Source organism: Drosophila tropicalis, unplaced genomic scaffold, assembly GCF_018151085.1.
Source record: "Drosophila tropicalis isolate 14030-0801.00 unplaced genomic scaffold, ASM1815108v1 contig_906, whole genome shotgun sequence".
NCBI classification, from domain to species: domain Eukaryota; kingdom Metazoa; phylum Arthropoda; class Insecta; order Diptera; family Drosophilidae; genus Drosophila; species Drosophila tropicalis.
Genome location: NW_027173406.1, coordinates 1 through 18,164, shown reverse-complemented (window position 1 = coordinate 18,164; position 18,164 = coordinate 1). Strand labels below are relative to the sequence as shown.

The window sequence follows — 18,164 nt, the reverse complement described above, 5'->3', positions numbered from 1 at the left end:
GGGAAAATAAAATTATTATAAGTATATAACTTAAAAGAACGAAAATGGCGGTTTCAACTGTGATCGTCATAATGTACCCAAATGAATCGTCATCATTTTAGTGACGCAACATATGTATTTTAAGAGATTCCTACTGTCCCTATTACAAAGGGAAAATAAAATTATTATAAGTATATAACTTAAAAGAACGAAAATGGCGGTTTCAACTGTGATCGTCATAATGTAGCCAAATGAATCGTAATCTTTTTAGTGATGCAATAAAATGTGGATTACAAATTCTTCCGTATTTATTATCTCCTCATTATATTGAAAAAAAGTGGGAACATCCATATATGGGATATGCATATTGTATGAATATCTCATATCATATGAAAAAATATCATAACGTATGGGATTTATTTATTATCCCATTTATATGAAAAAAAATTGTACTCACTATTAAAAATATTAATTTTGCCCATTTATCATATGGGAACATCCATATCATATGGGATATGCATTTTGTATAAATATCTCATATCATATGAAAAAATATCATAACGTATGGGATTTATTTATTATCCCATTTATATGAAAAAAATTTCAATATCATATGGGATATGCATTTTGTATAAATATCTCATATCATATGAAAAAATATCATAACGTATGGGATTTATTTATTATACCATTTATATGAAAAAAATTTCAATATCATATGGGAACTTCCATATCATATGGGATATGCATTTTGTATAAATATCTCATATCATATGAAAAAATATCATAACGTATGGGATTTATTTATTATCCCATTTATATGAAGAAAATTTCAATATCATATGGGATATGCATTTTGTATAAATATCTCATATCATATGAAAAAATATCATAACGTATGGGATTTATTTATTATCCCATTTATATGAAAAAAATTTCAATATCATATGGGATATGCATTTTGTATAAATATCTCATATCATATGAAAAAATATCATAACGTATGGGATTTATTTATTATACCATTTATATGAAAAAAAATTTTACTCAATATTAAAAATATAAATTTTGCCCATTTATCATATGGGAACATCCATATCATATGGGAAATGCATATCGTATGAACATCTCATATCATATGAAAAAATATCATAACGTATGGGATTTATTTATTATCCCATTTATATGAAAAAAATTTCAATATCATATGGGAGCATCCATATCATATGGGATATGCATTTTGTATAAATATCTCATATCATATGAAAAAATATCATAACGTATGGGTTTTATTTATTATCTCATTTATATGAAAAAAATTTCAATATCATATGGGAACTTCCATATCATATGGGATATGCATTTTGTATAAATATCTCATATCATATGAAAAAATATCATAACGTATGGGATTTATTTATTATCCCATTTATATGAAAAAAAATTTTACTTAATATTAAAAATATAAATTTTGCCCATTTATCATATGGGAACATCCATATCATATGGGATATGCATATCGTATGAACATCTCATATCATATGAAAAAATATCATAACGTATGGGATTTATTTATTATCCCATTTATATGAAAAAAAATTTTACTCAATATTGAAAATATTTATTTTGCCCATTTATCATATGGGAACATCCATATCATATGGGATATGCATATCGTATAAATATCTCATATCATATGAAAAAAATATCATAACGTATGGCGCTTATTTATTATCCCATTTATATGAAAAAAATTTCAATATCATATGGGAACATCCATATCATATGGGATATGCATTTTGTATAAATATCTCATATCATATGAAAAAATATCATAACGTATGGGATTTATTTATTATCCCATTTATATGAAAAAAATTTCAATATCATATGGGAAATGCATTTTGTATAAATATCTCATATCATATGAAAAAATATCATAACGTATGGGATTTATTTATTATACCATTTATATGAAAAAAAATTTTACTCAATATTAAAAATATAAATTATGCCCACTTATCATATGGGAACATCCATATCATATGGGAAATGCATATCGTATGAACATCTCATATCATATGAAAAAATATCATAACGTATGGGATTTATTTATTATCCCATTTATTTGAAAAAAATTTCAATATTATATGGGAACATCCATATCATATGGGATATGCATTTTGTATAAATATCTCATATCATATGAAAAAATATCATAACGTATGGGATTTATTTATTATCTCATTTATATGAAAAAAATTTCAATATCATATGGGAACTTCCATATCATATGGGATATGCATTTTGTATAAATATCTCATATCATATGAAAAAATATCATAACGTATGGGATTTATTTATTATCCCATTTATATGAAAAAAAATTTTACTTAATATTAAAAATATAAATTTTGCCCATTTATCATATGGGAACATCCATATCATATGGGATATGCATATCGTATGAACATCTCATATCATATGAAAAAATATCATAACGTATGGGATTTATTTATTATCCCATTTATATGAAAAAAAATTTTACTCAGTATTGAAAATATTTATTTTGCCCATTTATCATATGGGAACATCCATATCATATGGGATATGCATATCGTATAAATATCTCATATCATATGAAAAAATATCATAACGTATGGGGCTTATTTATTATCCCATTTATATGAAAAAAAATTTTACTCAATATTAAAAATATAAATTTTGCCCATTTATCATATGGGATCATCCATATCATATGGGATATGCATATCGTATAAAAACATATTTATAAAAAAAAAATGTTAATTTATTATTGAGCGGTACCTTCACACATAAATGGGCGATTTCGAGAATGCGTGGCACAAAACCTACTTAGGTGGTGTGATGTCGAGCATGGTCAGTCATATGTAATATCGGTACAGTTCTCAAATACATATGTCTTATGCATTTATAATCGGCAATGTCAATTTATTTATATATTATAATGAAGTTTAATGGTATTTATAAAAATACATATGAAAAATTATTGTTGAGTGGTACCTTCAAACATAAATGGGCGATTTCGAGAAAGCGTGGCACAAAACCTACTTAGGTGGTGTGATGTCGAGCATGGTCAGTCATATGTAATATCGGTACAGTTCTCAAATACATATGTCTTATGCATTTATAATCGGCAATGTCAGTTTATTTATATATTATATTGAAGTTTAATGGTATTTATAAAAATACATATGAAAAATTATTGTTGAGTGGTACCTTCAAACATAAATGGGCGATTTCGAGAAAGCGTGGCACAAAACCTACTTAGGTGGTGTGATGTCGAGCATGGTCAGTCATATGTAATATCGGTACAGTTCTCAAATACATATGTCTTATGCATTTATAATCGGCAATGTCAATTTATTTATATATTATAATGAAGTTTAATGGTATTTATAAAAATACACATGAAAAATTATTGTTGAGTGGTACCTTCAAACATAAATGGGCGATTTCGAGAAAGCGTGGCACAAAACCTACTTAGGTGGTGTGATGTCGAGCATGGTCAGTCATATGTAATATCGGTACAGTTCTCAAATACATATGTCTTATGCATTTATAATCGGCAATGTCAGTTTATTTATATATTATAATGAAGTTTAATGGTATTTATAAAAATACATATGAAAAATTATTGTTGAGTGGTACCTTCAAACATAAATGGGCGATTTCGAGAAAGCGTGGCACAAAACCTACTTAGGTGGTGTGATGTCGAGCATGGTCAGTCATATGTAATATCGGTACAGTTCTCAAATACATATGTCTTATGCATTTATAATCGGCAATGTCAATTTATTTATATATTATAATGAAGTTTAATGGTATTTATAAAAATACATATGAAAAATTATTGTTGAGTGGTACCTTCAAACATAAATGGGCGATTTCGAGAAAGCGTGGCACAAAACCTACTTAGGTGGTGTGATGTCGAGCATGGTCAGTCATATGTAATATCGGTACAGTTCTCAAATACATATGTCTTATGCATTTATAATCGGCAATGTCAATTTATTTATATATTATAATGAAGTTTAATGGTATTTATAAAAATACATATGAAAAATTATTGTTGAGTGGTACCTTCAAACATAAATGGGCGATTTCGAGAAAGCGTGTCACAAAACCTACTCATGATGAACAGTGGTTGTTCAGACTAATTGAAGGTTATGCTCTACTTCAAATTTAATATATCAAATAAAAAGATAATGAAAAAGCCTACCAAGGTATTCCAAGGTGTATGATGAAACGGTCTTAGGAGCGTTCTCTCTGCTGAAGTTTATTCACTGGTTATATTTGGATTTATCGTTAATACAAAATAAAGATTATGAGCATTAAATTAGTTCTTAGTTTAATTGTTCATAATCTTTAACCTTTTTATATAAAAAGGTAAATATGAGAATTGCGTCATAAATCTTGTTATGTTCGCAAATTAACTAATTGATCTTTTATATAGAGCAAAATTATTATTTTTTTTTATTAAAATCAAGTCATTTTTATTGAATTAACTTTTCCTTATAATTAAAAAACATTCGTCACATTAAATTTGAGTGATGGTTTTACTTAATATATAAAATCACACATTAAATATCAATTTCTATTTAAATTTTAAATTTAATATCAAAATACAAATGTTTATTTTATTTGAAAATAAACAAAATTAAAGCAAATGTGATTATATATTTTGTAAGTGTAAAAATAAAGATATTTTTGATCATTATTATTGAAAATTTATACAATTAATGAAAAACGAAAATGAACGCTATTAAATTTTGGCCGTATTCGTAAAATGTTACCACAAATAATATATTTTATTTTATTGAAAAATATATAATATTGTCAAGTATCTTTAAATATTTTAAAATATGCGTTTGTCTAAATTCATATATTCATGTTTTTAACAACACATTAAATAATAACATTATTCTGGTTGATCCTGCCAGTAGTTATATGCTTGTCTCAAAGATTAAGCCATGCATGTCTAAGTACACACGAATTAAAAGTGAAACCGCAAAAGGCTCATTATATCAGTTATGGTTCCTTAGATCGTTAACAGTTACTTGGATAACTGTGGTAATTCTAGAGCTAATACATGCAATTAAAACACGGACCTTTTGGGACGTGTGCTTTTATTAGACTAAAACCAAGCGATCAATTGATCGTTATATTGGTTGAACTCTAGATAACATGCAGATCGTATGGTCTTGTACCGACGACAGATCTTTCAAATGTCTGCCCTATCAACTTTTGATGGTAGTATCTAGGACTACCATGGTTGCAACGGGTAACGGGGAATCAGGGTTCGGTTCCGGAGAGGGAGCCTGAGAAACGGCTACCACATCTAAGGAAGGCAGCAGGCGCGTAAATTACCCACTCCCAGCTCGGGGAGGTAGTGACGAAAAATAACAATACAGGACTCATATCCGAGGCCCTGTAATTGGAATGAGTACACTTTAAATCCTTTAACAAGGACCAATTGGAGGGCAAGTCTGGTGCCAGCAGCCGCGGTAATTCCAGCTCCAATAGCGTATATTAAAGTTGTTGCGGTTAAAACGTTCGTAGTTGAACTTGTGCTTCATACGGGTAGTACAACATACATTTGTAGTTAGTACTATACCTTTATGTATGTAAGCGTATTATCGGTGGAGTTCTTATATGTAATTAAGTACTTGTACTTTTTTATATATTCCTCCTATTTAAAAACCTACATTAGTGCTCTTCATCGAGTGTTTTTGTGGGCCGGTACAATTACTTTGAACAAATTAGAGTGCTTAAAGCAGGCTTCAAATGCCTGAATATTCTGTGCATGGGATAATGAAATAAGACCTCTGTTCTGCTTTCATTGGTTTTCAGATCAAGAGGTAATGATTAATAGAAGCAGTTTGGGGGCATTAGTATTACGACGCGAGAGGTGAAATTCTTGGACCGTCGTAAGACTAACTTAAGCGAAAGCATTTGCCAAAGATGTTTTCATTAATCAAGAACGAAAGTTAGAGGTTCGAAGGCGATCAGATACCGCCCTAGTTCTAACCATAAACGATGCCAGCTAGCAATTGGGTGTAGCTACTTTTATGGCTCTCTCAGTCGCTTCCCGGGAAACCAAAGCTTTTGGGCTCCGGGGGAAGTATGGTTGCAAAGCTGAAACTTAAAGGAATTGACGGAAGGGCACCACCAGGAGTGGAGCCTGCGGCTTAATTTGACTCAACACGGGAAAACTTACCAGGTCCGAACATAAGTGTGTAAGACAGATTGATAGCTCTTTCTCGAATCTATGGGTGGTGGTGCATGGCCGTTCTTAGTTCGTGGAGTGATTTGTCTGGTTAATTCCGATAACGAACGAGACTCAAATATATTAAATAGATATCTTCAGGATTATGGTGTTGAAGCTTATATTGCCTTCATTCATGGTAGCAGTAAAATGTTTATTGTGTTTGAATGTGTTTATATAAGTGGAGCCGTACCTGTTGGTTTGTCCCATTATAAGGACACTAGCTTCTTAAATGGACAAATTGCGTCTAGCAATAATGAGATTGAGCAATAACAGGTCTGTGATGCCCTTAGATGTCCTGGGCTGCACGCGCGCTACAATGAAAGTATCAACGTGTATTTCCTAGACCGAGAGGTCCGGGTAAACCGCTGAACCACTTTCATGCTTGGGATTGTGAACTGAAACTGTTCACATGAACTTGGAATTCCTAGTAAGTGTGAGTCATTAACTCGCATTGATTACGTCCCTGCCCTTTGTGCACACCGCCCGTCGCTACTACCGATTGAATTATTTAGTGAGGTCTCCGGACGTGATCACTGTGACGCCTTGCGTGTTACGGTTGTTTCGCAAAAGTTGACCGAACTTGATTATTTAGAGGAAGTAAAAGTCGTAACAAGGTTTCCGTAGGTGAACCTGCGGAAGGATCATTATTGTATTTTCCAACCGTTATTAAAATAAATAAATTCCAAATTATTATAAGATATATAAGATGAAAATGAAATTTAAGATGAGAGCATAAGAACTAAATTCTATCCTATTTACCCAAGGATAAAAAAAAAGAGTATAAAATTAAACAACAATTGACGGACGGTAGCAAAATATGCTAAAACTCTTTAAATTATGGTGTTTTGCCAGCCATAAATAAAAATTATGTATTCCGATCGGAGATTGAAAATGATTTTTGTATATCTTATTTATTTGCGTGTATATGTACCATAATATACAGGCGTTGCGTATTGTATTGGCCATTATTGGTTTGGGCATTCAATGGTTAAAGCAACATCCCAAATGTACAATGTTGTACCTGCATTTAAGGTTAACGTTTTACATAATTTGATCGCTTACAAAATTTATCATCTTTTATAAATTATCAAGTCCAGTATTCAATCATTTATGTTAACTAAGACATTTCGCAGCATTCGTTTGGGTTAAGATTTTATTGAAGGAATTGATATATGCCAGTAAAATGGTGTATTTTTAATTTCTTTCAATAAAAATATTATTGACGTAATGAAATAAACAAACAATTTATTAATCACTCTAAGCGGTGGATCACTCGGCTCATGGGTCGATGAAGAACGCAGCAAACTGTGCGTCATCGTGTGAACTGCAGGACACATGAACATCGACATTTTGAACGCATATCGCAGTCCATGCTGTTATGGTACTTTAATTAATTTTAGAGTGCTGCTTGGACTACATATGGTTGAGGGTTGTAAGACTATGCTAAATAAGTTGTTTTAGTATTTTACGAAATATTAAAGCATATGGTATATTATTGGATATATATATATATGTATATTCATAATATTAATAATAATTGAAACACATTGGCTCTCATATGTATGAGAAAAATGAAGATGTATAATTTTCTTTTTCAAATCAAATGATACTGAGGAATGTTTAGCATAAAAAATATAAAATTTTAATCTAGAATTGCCTCTTATTAATGATATGAAATGAAAAACAATTGTCATAATATTATTCTTCACTTAAATTAGAAATTTACAATGGTTTTAATATATTTAATAATATATTTGTGTGTATATACAACCTCAACTCATATGGGACTACCCCCTGAATTTAAGCATATTAATTAGGGGAGGAAAAGAAACTAACAAGGATTTTCTTAGTAGCGGCGAGCGAAAAGAAAATAGTTCAGCACTAAGTCACTTTGTCTTTATGGCAAATGTGAGATGCAGTGTATGGAGCATCAATATTCTAGTATGAGAAATTAACGATTTAAGTCCTTCTTAAATGAGGCCATTTACCCATAGAGGGTGCCAGGCCCGTATAACGTTAATGATTACTAGATGGTGTTTCCAAAGAGTCGTGTTGCTTGATAGTGCAGCACTAAGTGGGTGGTAAACTCCATCTAAAACTAAATATAACCATGAGACCGATAGTAAACAAGTACCGTGAGGGAAAGTTGAAAAGAACTCTGAATAGAGAGTTAAATAGTACGTGAAACTGCTTAGAGGTTAAGCCCGATGAACCTGAATATCCATTATGGAAAATTCATCATTAGAGTTGTAATATTTCAATAATATTATAATAATAGTGTGCATTTTTTCCATATAAGGACATTGTAATCTATTAACATGAACCAAATTTATCATAAAATATGACTTATAGTTTATTTAAATTATTTTGCTTGCATTTTAACATAGAATAAATGTCATTAATTTGATAAAGTGTTGATAGATTTATATGAATACAGTGCGTTAATTTTTCGGAATTATATAATAGCATGATTATCATTGATTTTCTGTGTTTATTATATGCACTTGTATGATTAACAATGCGAAAGATTCAGGATACCTTCGGGACCCGTCTTGAAACACGGACCAAGGAGTCTAACATATGTGCAAGTTATTGGGATATAAACCTAATAGCATAATTAACTTGACTAATAATGGGATTAGTTTTTTAACTATTTATAGTTAATTAACACAATCCCGGGGCGTTCTATATAGTTATGTATAATGATATTTATATTATTTATACCTCTAACTGGAACGTACCTTGAGCATATATGCTGTGACCCGAAAGATGGTGAACTATACTTGATCAGGTTGAAGTCAGGGGAAACCCTGATGGAAGACCGAAACAGTTCTGACGTGCAAATCGATTGTCAGAATTGAGTATAGGGGCGAAAGACCAATCGAACCATCTAGTAGCTGGTTCCTTCCGAAGTTTCCCTCAGGATAGCTGGTGCATTTAAATGTTATATAAAATAATCTTATCTGGTAAAGCGAATGATTAGAGGCCTTAGGGTCGAAACGATCTTAACCTATTCTCAAACTTTAAATGGGTAAGAACCTTAACTTTCTTGATATGAAGTTTAAGGTTATGATATATTGTGCCCAGTGGGCCACTTTTGGTAAGCAGAACTGGCGCTGTGGGATGAACCAAACGTAATGTTACGGTGCCCAAATTAACAACTCATACAGAAACCATGAAAGGCGTTGGTTGCTTAAAACAGCAGGACGGTGATCATGGAAGTCGAAATCCGCTAAGGAGTGTGTAACAACTCACCTGCCGAAGCAACTAGCCCTTAAAATGGATGGCGCTTAAGTTGTATACCTATACATTACCGCTAAAGTAGATGATTTATATTATTTATAATATAAATTTTGAAACTTTAGTGAGTAGGAAGGTACAATGGTGTGCTTAGAAGTGTTTGGCGTAAGCCTGCATGGAGCCGCCATTGGTACAGATCTTGGTGGTAGTAGCAAATAATCGAATGAGACCTTGGAGGACTGAAGTGGAGAAGGGTTTCGTGTGAACAGTGGTTGATCACGAGTTAGTCGGTCCTAAGTTCAAGGCGAAAGCCGAAAATTTTCAAGTTTTAAATATGTCAAATAAATTAATCTAAAGTAAAACACTTGAATAATTTTGAACGAAAGGGAATACGGTTCCAATTCCGTAACCTGTTGAGTATCCGTTTGTTATTAAATATGGGCCTCGTGCTCATCCTGGCAACAGGAACGACCATAAAGAAGCCGTCGAGAGGTATCGGAAGAGTTTTCTTTTCTGTTTTATAGCCGTACTACCATGGAAGTCTTTCGCAGAGAGATATGGTAGATGGGCTAGAAGAGCATGACATATACTGTTGTGTCGATATTTTCTCCTCGGACCTTGAAAATTTATGGTGGGGATACGCAAACTTCTCAACAGGCCGTACCAATATCCGCAGCTGGTCTCCAAGGTGAAGAGTCTCTAGTCGATAGAATAATGTAGGTAAGGGAAGTCGGCAAATTAGATCCGTAACTTCGGGATAAGGATTGGCTCTGAAGATTGAGATAGTCGGGCTTGATTGGGAAACAATAACATGGTTTATGTGCTCGTTCTGGGTAAATAGAGTTTCTATCATTTATGATAGTTATTTGTTCCCCGGATAGTTAGTTACGTAGCCAATTGTGGAACTTTCTTGCTAAAATTTTTAAGAATACTAATTAATTTTAATTAGTTCTTTTAAATTATAACGATTATCAATTAACAATCAATTCAGAACTGGCACGGACTTGGGGAATCCGACTGTCTAATTAAAACAAAGCATTGTGATGGCCCTAGCGGGTGTTGACACAATGTGATTTCTGCCCAGTGCTCTGAATGTCAAAGTGAAGAAATTCAAGTAAGCGCGGGTCAACGGCGGGAGTAACTATGACTCTCTTAAGGTAGCCAAATGCCTCGTCATCTAATTAGTGACGCGCATGAATGGATTAACGAGATTCCTACTGTCCCTATCTACTATCTAGCGAAACCACAGCCAAGGGAACGGGCTTGGAATAATTAGCGGGGAAAGAAGACCCTTTTGAGCTTGACTCTAATCTGGCAGTGTAAGGAGACATAAGAGGTGTAGAATAAGTGGGAGATATTATTCCTTGTGTTTGATATCGCCAATGAAATACCACTACTCTTATTGTTTCCTTACTTACTTGATTAAATGGAACGTGTATCATTTCCTAGCCATTATACGGATATATTTATTATATCTTATGGTATTGGGTTTTGATGCAAGCTTCTTGATCAAAGTATCACGAGTTTGTTATATAATCGCAAACAAATTCTTTAATGAGAGATTGCATTTATGTATTTTCAATTTGAAATTTTTGGTATAACTCCAATTACTCAGGTATGATCCAATTCAAGGACATTGCCAGGTAGGGAGTTTGACTGGGGCGGTACATCTCTCAAATAATAACGGAGGTGTCCCAAGGCCAGCTCAGTGCGGACAGAAACCACACATAGAGCAAAAGGGCAAATGCTGACTTGATCTCGGTGTTCAGTACACACAGGGACAGCAAAAGCTCGGCCTATCGATCCTTTTGGTTTAAAGAGTTTTTAACAAGAGGTGTCAGAAAAGTTACCATAGGGATAACTGGCTTGTGGCGGCCAAGCGTTCATAGCGACGTCGCTTTTTGATCCTTCGATGTCGGCTCTTCCTATCATTGTGAAGCAAAATTCACCAAGCGTTGGATTGTTCACCCATGCAAGGGAACGTGAGCTGGGTTTAGACCGTCGTGAGACAGGTTAGTTTTACCCTACTAATGACAAAACGTTGTTGCGACAGCATTCCTGCGTAGTACGAGAGGAACCGCAGGTACGGACCAATGGCACAATACTTGTTCGAGCGAACAGTGGTATGACGCTACGTCCGTTGGATTATGCCTGAACGCCTCTAAGGTCGTATCCGTGCTGGACTGCAATGATAAATAAGGGGCAATTTGCATTGTATGGCTTCTAAACCATTAAAAGTTTATTTTATAAACGACAATGGATGTGATGCCAATGTTATTTGTAACATAGTAAATTGGGAGGATCTTCGATCACCTGATGCCGCGCTAGTTACTTATTAAAACATTATTTAATACAATGACAAAGCCTAGAATCAATTGTAAACGACTTTTGTAACAGGCAAGGTGTTGTAAGTGGTTGAGCAGCTGCCATACTGCGATCCACTGAAGCTTATCCTTTGCTTGATGATTCGATTTTTAAATTGCCGATGTATTTTTATTATATGGAGAGTATTTCATATAATAAGTATTATTATTTATTATAAGTATATAACTTAAAAGAACGAAAACGGCGGTTCCAACTGTGATCGTCATAATGTACCCAAATGAATCGTCATCATTTTAGTGACGCAACATATGTATTTTAAGAGATTCCTACTGTCCCTATTAAAAAGGGAAAATAAAATTATTATAAGTATATAACTTAAAAGAACGAAAACGGCGGTTCCAACTGTGATCGTCATAATGTACCCAAATGAATCGTCATCATTTTAGTGACGCAACATATGTATTTTAAGAGATTCCTACTGTCCCTATTAAAAAGGGAAAATAAAATTATTATAAGTATATAACTTAAAAGAACGAAAACGGCGGTTCCAACTGTGATCGTCATAATGTACCCAAATGAATCGTCATCATTTTAGTGACGCAACATATGTATTTTAAGAGATTCCTACTGTCCCTATTAAAAAGGGAAAATAAAATTATTATAAGTATATAACTTAAAAGAACGAAATCGGCGGTTCCAACTGTGATCGTCATAATGTACCCAAATGAATCGTCATCATTTTAGTGACGCAACATATGTATTTTAAGAGATTCCTACTGTCCCTATTACAAAGGGAAAATATAATTATTATAAGTATATAACTTAAAAGAACGAAAATGGCGGTTTCAACTGTGATCGTCATAATGTACCCAAATGAATCGTCATCATTTTAGTGACGCAACATATGTATTTTAAGAGATTCCTACTGTCCCTATTAAAAAGGGAAAATAAAATTATTATAAGTATATAACTTAAAAGAACGAAAATGGCGGTTTCAACTGTGATCGTCATAATGTACCCAAATGAATCGTCATCATTTTAGTGACGCAACATATGTATTTTAAGAGATTCCTACTGTCCCTATTACAAAGGGAAAATAAAATTATTATAAGTATATAACTTAAAAAGAACGAAAATGGCGGTTTCAACTGTGATCGTCATAATGTAGCCAAATGAATCGTAATCTTTTTAGTGATGCAATAAAATGTGGATTACAAATTCTTCCGTATTTATTATCTCCTCATTATATTGAAAAAAAGTGGGAACATCCATATATGGGATATGCATATTGTATGAATATCTCATATCATATGAAAAAAAATCATAACGTATGGGATTTATTTATTATCCCATTTATATGAAAAAAAATTGTACTCACTATTAAAAATATTAATTTTGCCCATTTATCATATGGGAACATCCATATCATATGGGATATGCATTAAATAACAAGAATTTGTATAAATATCTCATATCATATGAAAAAATATCATAACGTATGGGATTTATTTATTATCCCATTTATATGAAAAAAATTTCAATATCATATGGGATATGCATTTTGTATAAATATCTCATATCATATGAAAAAATATCATAACGTATGGGATTTATTTATTATACCATTTATATGAAAAAAATTTCAATATCATATGGGAACTTCCATATCATATGGGATATGCATTTTGTATAAATATCTCATATCATATGAAAAAAATATCATAACGTATGGGATTTATTTATTATCCCATTTATATGAAAAAAATTTCAATATCATATGGGATATGCATTTGAATGCATTGTATAAATATCTCATATCATATGAAAAAATATCATAACGTATGGGATTTATTTATTATCCCATTTATAAAAATTTTTTTTTTATTTAAAAAAAAAATTTTTTTTTTTTATTTAAAAGAATTTTTTATATTTTATGGGATATGCTTTTTGTATAAATATCTCATATCATATAAAAAATATCATAACGTATGGGATTTATTTATTATCCCATTTATATGAAAAAAATTTCAATATCATATGGGAACATCCATATCATATGGGATATGCATTTTGTATAAATATCTCATATCATATGAAAAAATATCATAACGTATGGGATTTATTTATTATCCCATTTATATGAAAAAAATTTTAATATCATATGAAAAATATAAATTTCGCCCATTTCATTATGGGATATGCATTTCTGTATAAATATCTCATATCATATGAAAAAAAATATCATAACGTATGGGATTTATTTATTATCCCATTTATATGAAAAAAAATTTTACTCAATATTAAAAATATTTATTTTGCCCATTTATCATATGGGAACATCCATATCATATGGGATATGCATATCGTATAAATATCTCATATCATATGAAAAAATATCATAACGTATGGGGTTTATTTATTATCCCATTTATATGAAAAAAAATTTCAATATCATATGGGAACATCCATATCATATGGGATATGCATTTTGTATAAATATCTCATATCATATGAAAAAATATCATAACGTATGGGATTTATTTATTATCCCATTTATATGAAAAAAAATTTCAATATCATATGGGATATGCATTTTGTATAAATATCTCATATCATATGAAAAAATATCATAACGTATGGGATTTATTTATTATACCATTTATATGAAAAAAAATTTTACTCAATATTAAAAATATAAATTATGCCCACTTATCATATGGGAACATCCATATCATATGGGAAATGCATATCGTATGAACATCTCATATCATATGAAAAAATATCATAACGTATGGGATTTATTTATTATCCCATTTATTTGAAAAAAATTTCAATATCATATGGGAACATCCATATCATATGGGATATGCATTTTGTATAAATATCTCATATCATATGAAAAAATATCATAACGTATGGGATTTATTTATTATCTCATTTATATGAAAAAAATTTCAATATCATATGGGAACTTCCATATCATATGGGATATGCATTTTGTATAAATATCTCATATCATATGAAAAAATATCATAACGTATGGGATTTATTTATTATCCCATTTATATGAAAAAAATTTTACTTAATATTAAAAATATAAATTTTGCCCATTTATCATATGGGAACATCCATATCATATGGGATATGCATATCGTATGAACATCTCATATCATATGAAAAAATATCATAACGTATGGGATTTATTTATTATCCCATTTATATGAAAAAAAAATTTTACTCAGTATTGAAAATATTTATTTTGCCCATTTATCATATGGGAACATCCATATCATATGGGATATGCATATCGTATAAATATCTCATATCATATCATATGAAAAATATCATAACGTATGGGGCTTATTTATTATCCCATTTATATGAAAAAAATTTCAATATCATATGGGAACATCCATATCATATGGGATATGCATTTTGTATAAATATCTCATATCATATGATATAAAAAATATCATAACGTATGGGATTTATTTATTATCCCATTTATATGAAAAAAATTTTTTTCATATAAATGGTATAATAAATAAATCCCATACGTTATGATATTTTTTTTTATGATATGAGATATTTATACAAAAATGCATATCCCATATGATATTGAAATTTTTCATATAAATGGGATAATAAAAAAATTTATAAATCCCATACGTTATGATATTTTTTCATATGATATGAATATTTATACAAAATGCATATCCCATATGATATGGATGTTCCCATATGATATTGAAATTTTTTTTCATATAAATGGGATAATAAATAAGCCCCATACGTTATGATATTTTTTCATATGATATGAGATATTTATACGATATGCATATCCCATATGATATGGATGTTCCCATATGATAAATGGGCAAAATAAATATTTTCAATATTGAGGTAAAATTTTTTTCATATAAATGGGATAATAAATAAATCCCATACGTTATGATATTTTTTCATATGATATGAGATATTCATACAATATGCATATCCCCATATGATATGGATGTTCCCATATGATAATGGGAACCAAGTCTATATTAAAATTAAAAATTTTTTTCATATAAATGGGATAATAAATAAATCCCATACGTTATGATATTTTTTCATATGATATGAGATATTTATACAAAATGCATATCCCATATGATATGGATGTTCCCATATGATATTGAAATTTTTTCATATAAATGAGATAATAAATAAACCCCATACGTTATGATATTTTTTCATATGATATGAGATATTTATACAAATATGCATATCCCATATGATATGGATGTTCCCATATGATAAATGGGCAAAATAAATTTTCAATATTGACGAGCAAAGCATATAAATGGGATAATAAATAAATCCCATACGTTATGATATTTTTTCATATGATATGAGATGTTTATACGATATGCATATCCCATATGATATGGATGTTCACATAGATAATGGGCAAAATTATATTTTTAATATTAGAAAAATTTTTTTCATATAAACGGAACAAATAAATCCCATACGTTATGATATCTTCACTATGATATGGAGATATTTATACAAAAATGCATATCCCATATGATATGGAAGTTATTTTGAAATTTTTTCATATAAATGGGATAATAAATAAATCCCATACGTTATGATATTTTTTCATATGATATGAGATATTTATACAAAATGCATATCCCATATGATATGGATGCTCCCATATGATAATGAAATTTTTTCATATAAAATGGGATAATAAATAAATCCCATACGTGATGATATTTTTTCATTGATATGAAGAGATATTTATACAAAGGATGCCATATGACAAATGGGCAAAATTTATATTTTTAATATTGAAATTTTTTCATATAAATGGGATAATAAATAAATCCCATACGTTATGATATTTTTCATATGATATGAGATATTTATACAAAATGCATATCCCATATGATATTGAAATTTTTTCATATAAATGGGATAATAAATAAATCCCATACGTTATGATATTTTTCATATGATATGAGATATTTATACAAAATGCATATCCCATATGATATTGAAATTTTCTTCATATAAATGGGATAATAAATAAATCCCATACGTTATGATATTTTTCATATGATATGAGATATTTATACAAAATGCATATCCCATATGATATGGAAGTTCCCATATGATATTGAAATTTTTTTCATATAAATGGTATAATAAATAAATCCCATACGTTATGATATTTTTTCATATGATATGAGATATTTATACAAAATGCATATCCCATATGATATTGAAATTTTTTCATATAAATGGGATAATAAATAAATCCCATACGTTATGATATTTTTTCATATGATATGAGATATTTATACAAAATGCATATCCCATATGATATGGATGTTCCCATATGATAAATGGGCAAAATTAATATTTTTAATAGTGAGTACAATTTTTTTCATATAAATGGGATAATAAATAAATCCCATACGTTATGATATTTTTTCATATGATATGAGATATTCATACAATATGCATATCCCATATATGGATGTTCCCACTTTTTTCAATATAATGAGGAGATAATAAATACGGAAGAATTTGTAATCCACATTTTATTGATATAAACAATAATCCCCATTAAAAAGATTCTATGATATAATAAGCCCACCTTTAAGAATGCGACCTCTTGTAATCACAGTTGAAACCGCCATTTTCGTTCTTAGTTTATACTTATAATAATTTTCTTTTCCTTAGGGACAGCAGAATCTCTTAAAATACATATGTTGCGTCACAAAATGATGACGATTCATTGGGTACATTATGACGATCACAGTTGAAACGCCATTTTCGTGCTTTAAGTTATATACTTATAATAATTATATTTTCCCTTTAATAATAGGGACAGAGAATCTCTAAATTTTACATATGTTGCGTCACTAAAATGATGACGATTCATTTGGGTACATTATGACGATCACAGTTGGAACCGCCGATTTCGTTCTTTTAAGTTATATACTTATAATAATTTTATTTTCCCTTTTAATAGGGACAGTAGGAATCTCTTAAAAATACATATGTTGCGTCACTAAAATGATGACGATTCATTTGGGTACATTATGACGATCACAGTTGGAACCGCCGTTTTCGTTCTTTTTCAAGTTATATACTTATAATAATTTTATTTTCCTTTTTAATAGGGACAGTAGGAATCTCTTAAAAATACATATGTTGCGTCACTAAAAGATGACGATTCATTTGGGTACATTATGACGATCACAGTTAATCCGCTGCTTTCGTTCTTTTTTAAGTTATATACTTATAATAA

At 30.2% G+C, this 18,164-nt stretch overlaps 3 non-coding genes across 3 annotated transcripts; all 3 read left to right on the top strand.

The window, feature by feature from the left end:
* The first annotated feature begins 4,941 nt into the window (after positions 1-4,941).
* On the top strand, positions 4,942-6,936 carry LOC137586151 (small subunit ribosomal RNA). The gene has a single exon (XR_011033711.1). It is a non-coding gene; the product is annotated as a small subunit ribosomal RNA (ribosomal RNA).
* Positions 6,937-7,542: 606 nt separating this feature from the next.
* On the top strand, positions 7,543-7,721 carry LOC137586145 (5.8S ribosomal RNA). Its single transcript, XR_011033706.1, has one exon. It is a non-coding gene; the product is annotated as a 5.8S ribosomal RNA (ribosomal RNA).
* A 335-nt stretch (positions 7,722-8,056) lies between these two features.
* LOC137586155 (large subunit ribosomal RNA) lies at positions 8,057-12,000 on the top strand. The gene has a single exon (XR_011033715.1). It is a non-coding gene; the product is annotated as a large subunit ribosomal RNA (ribosomal RNA).
* Positions 12,001-18,164: the final 6,164 nt, after the last annotated feature.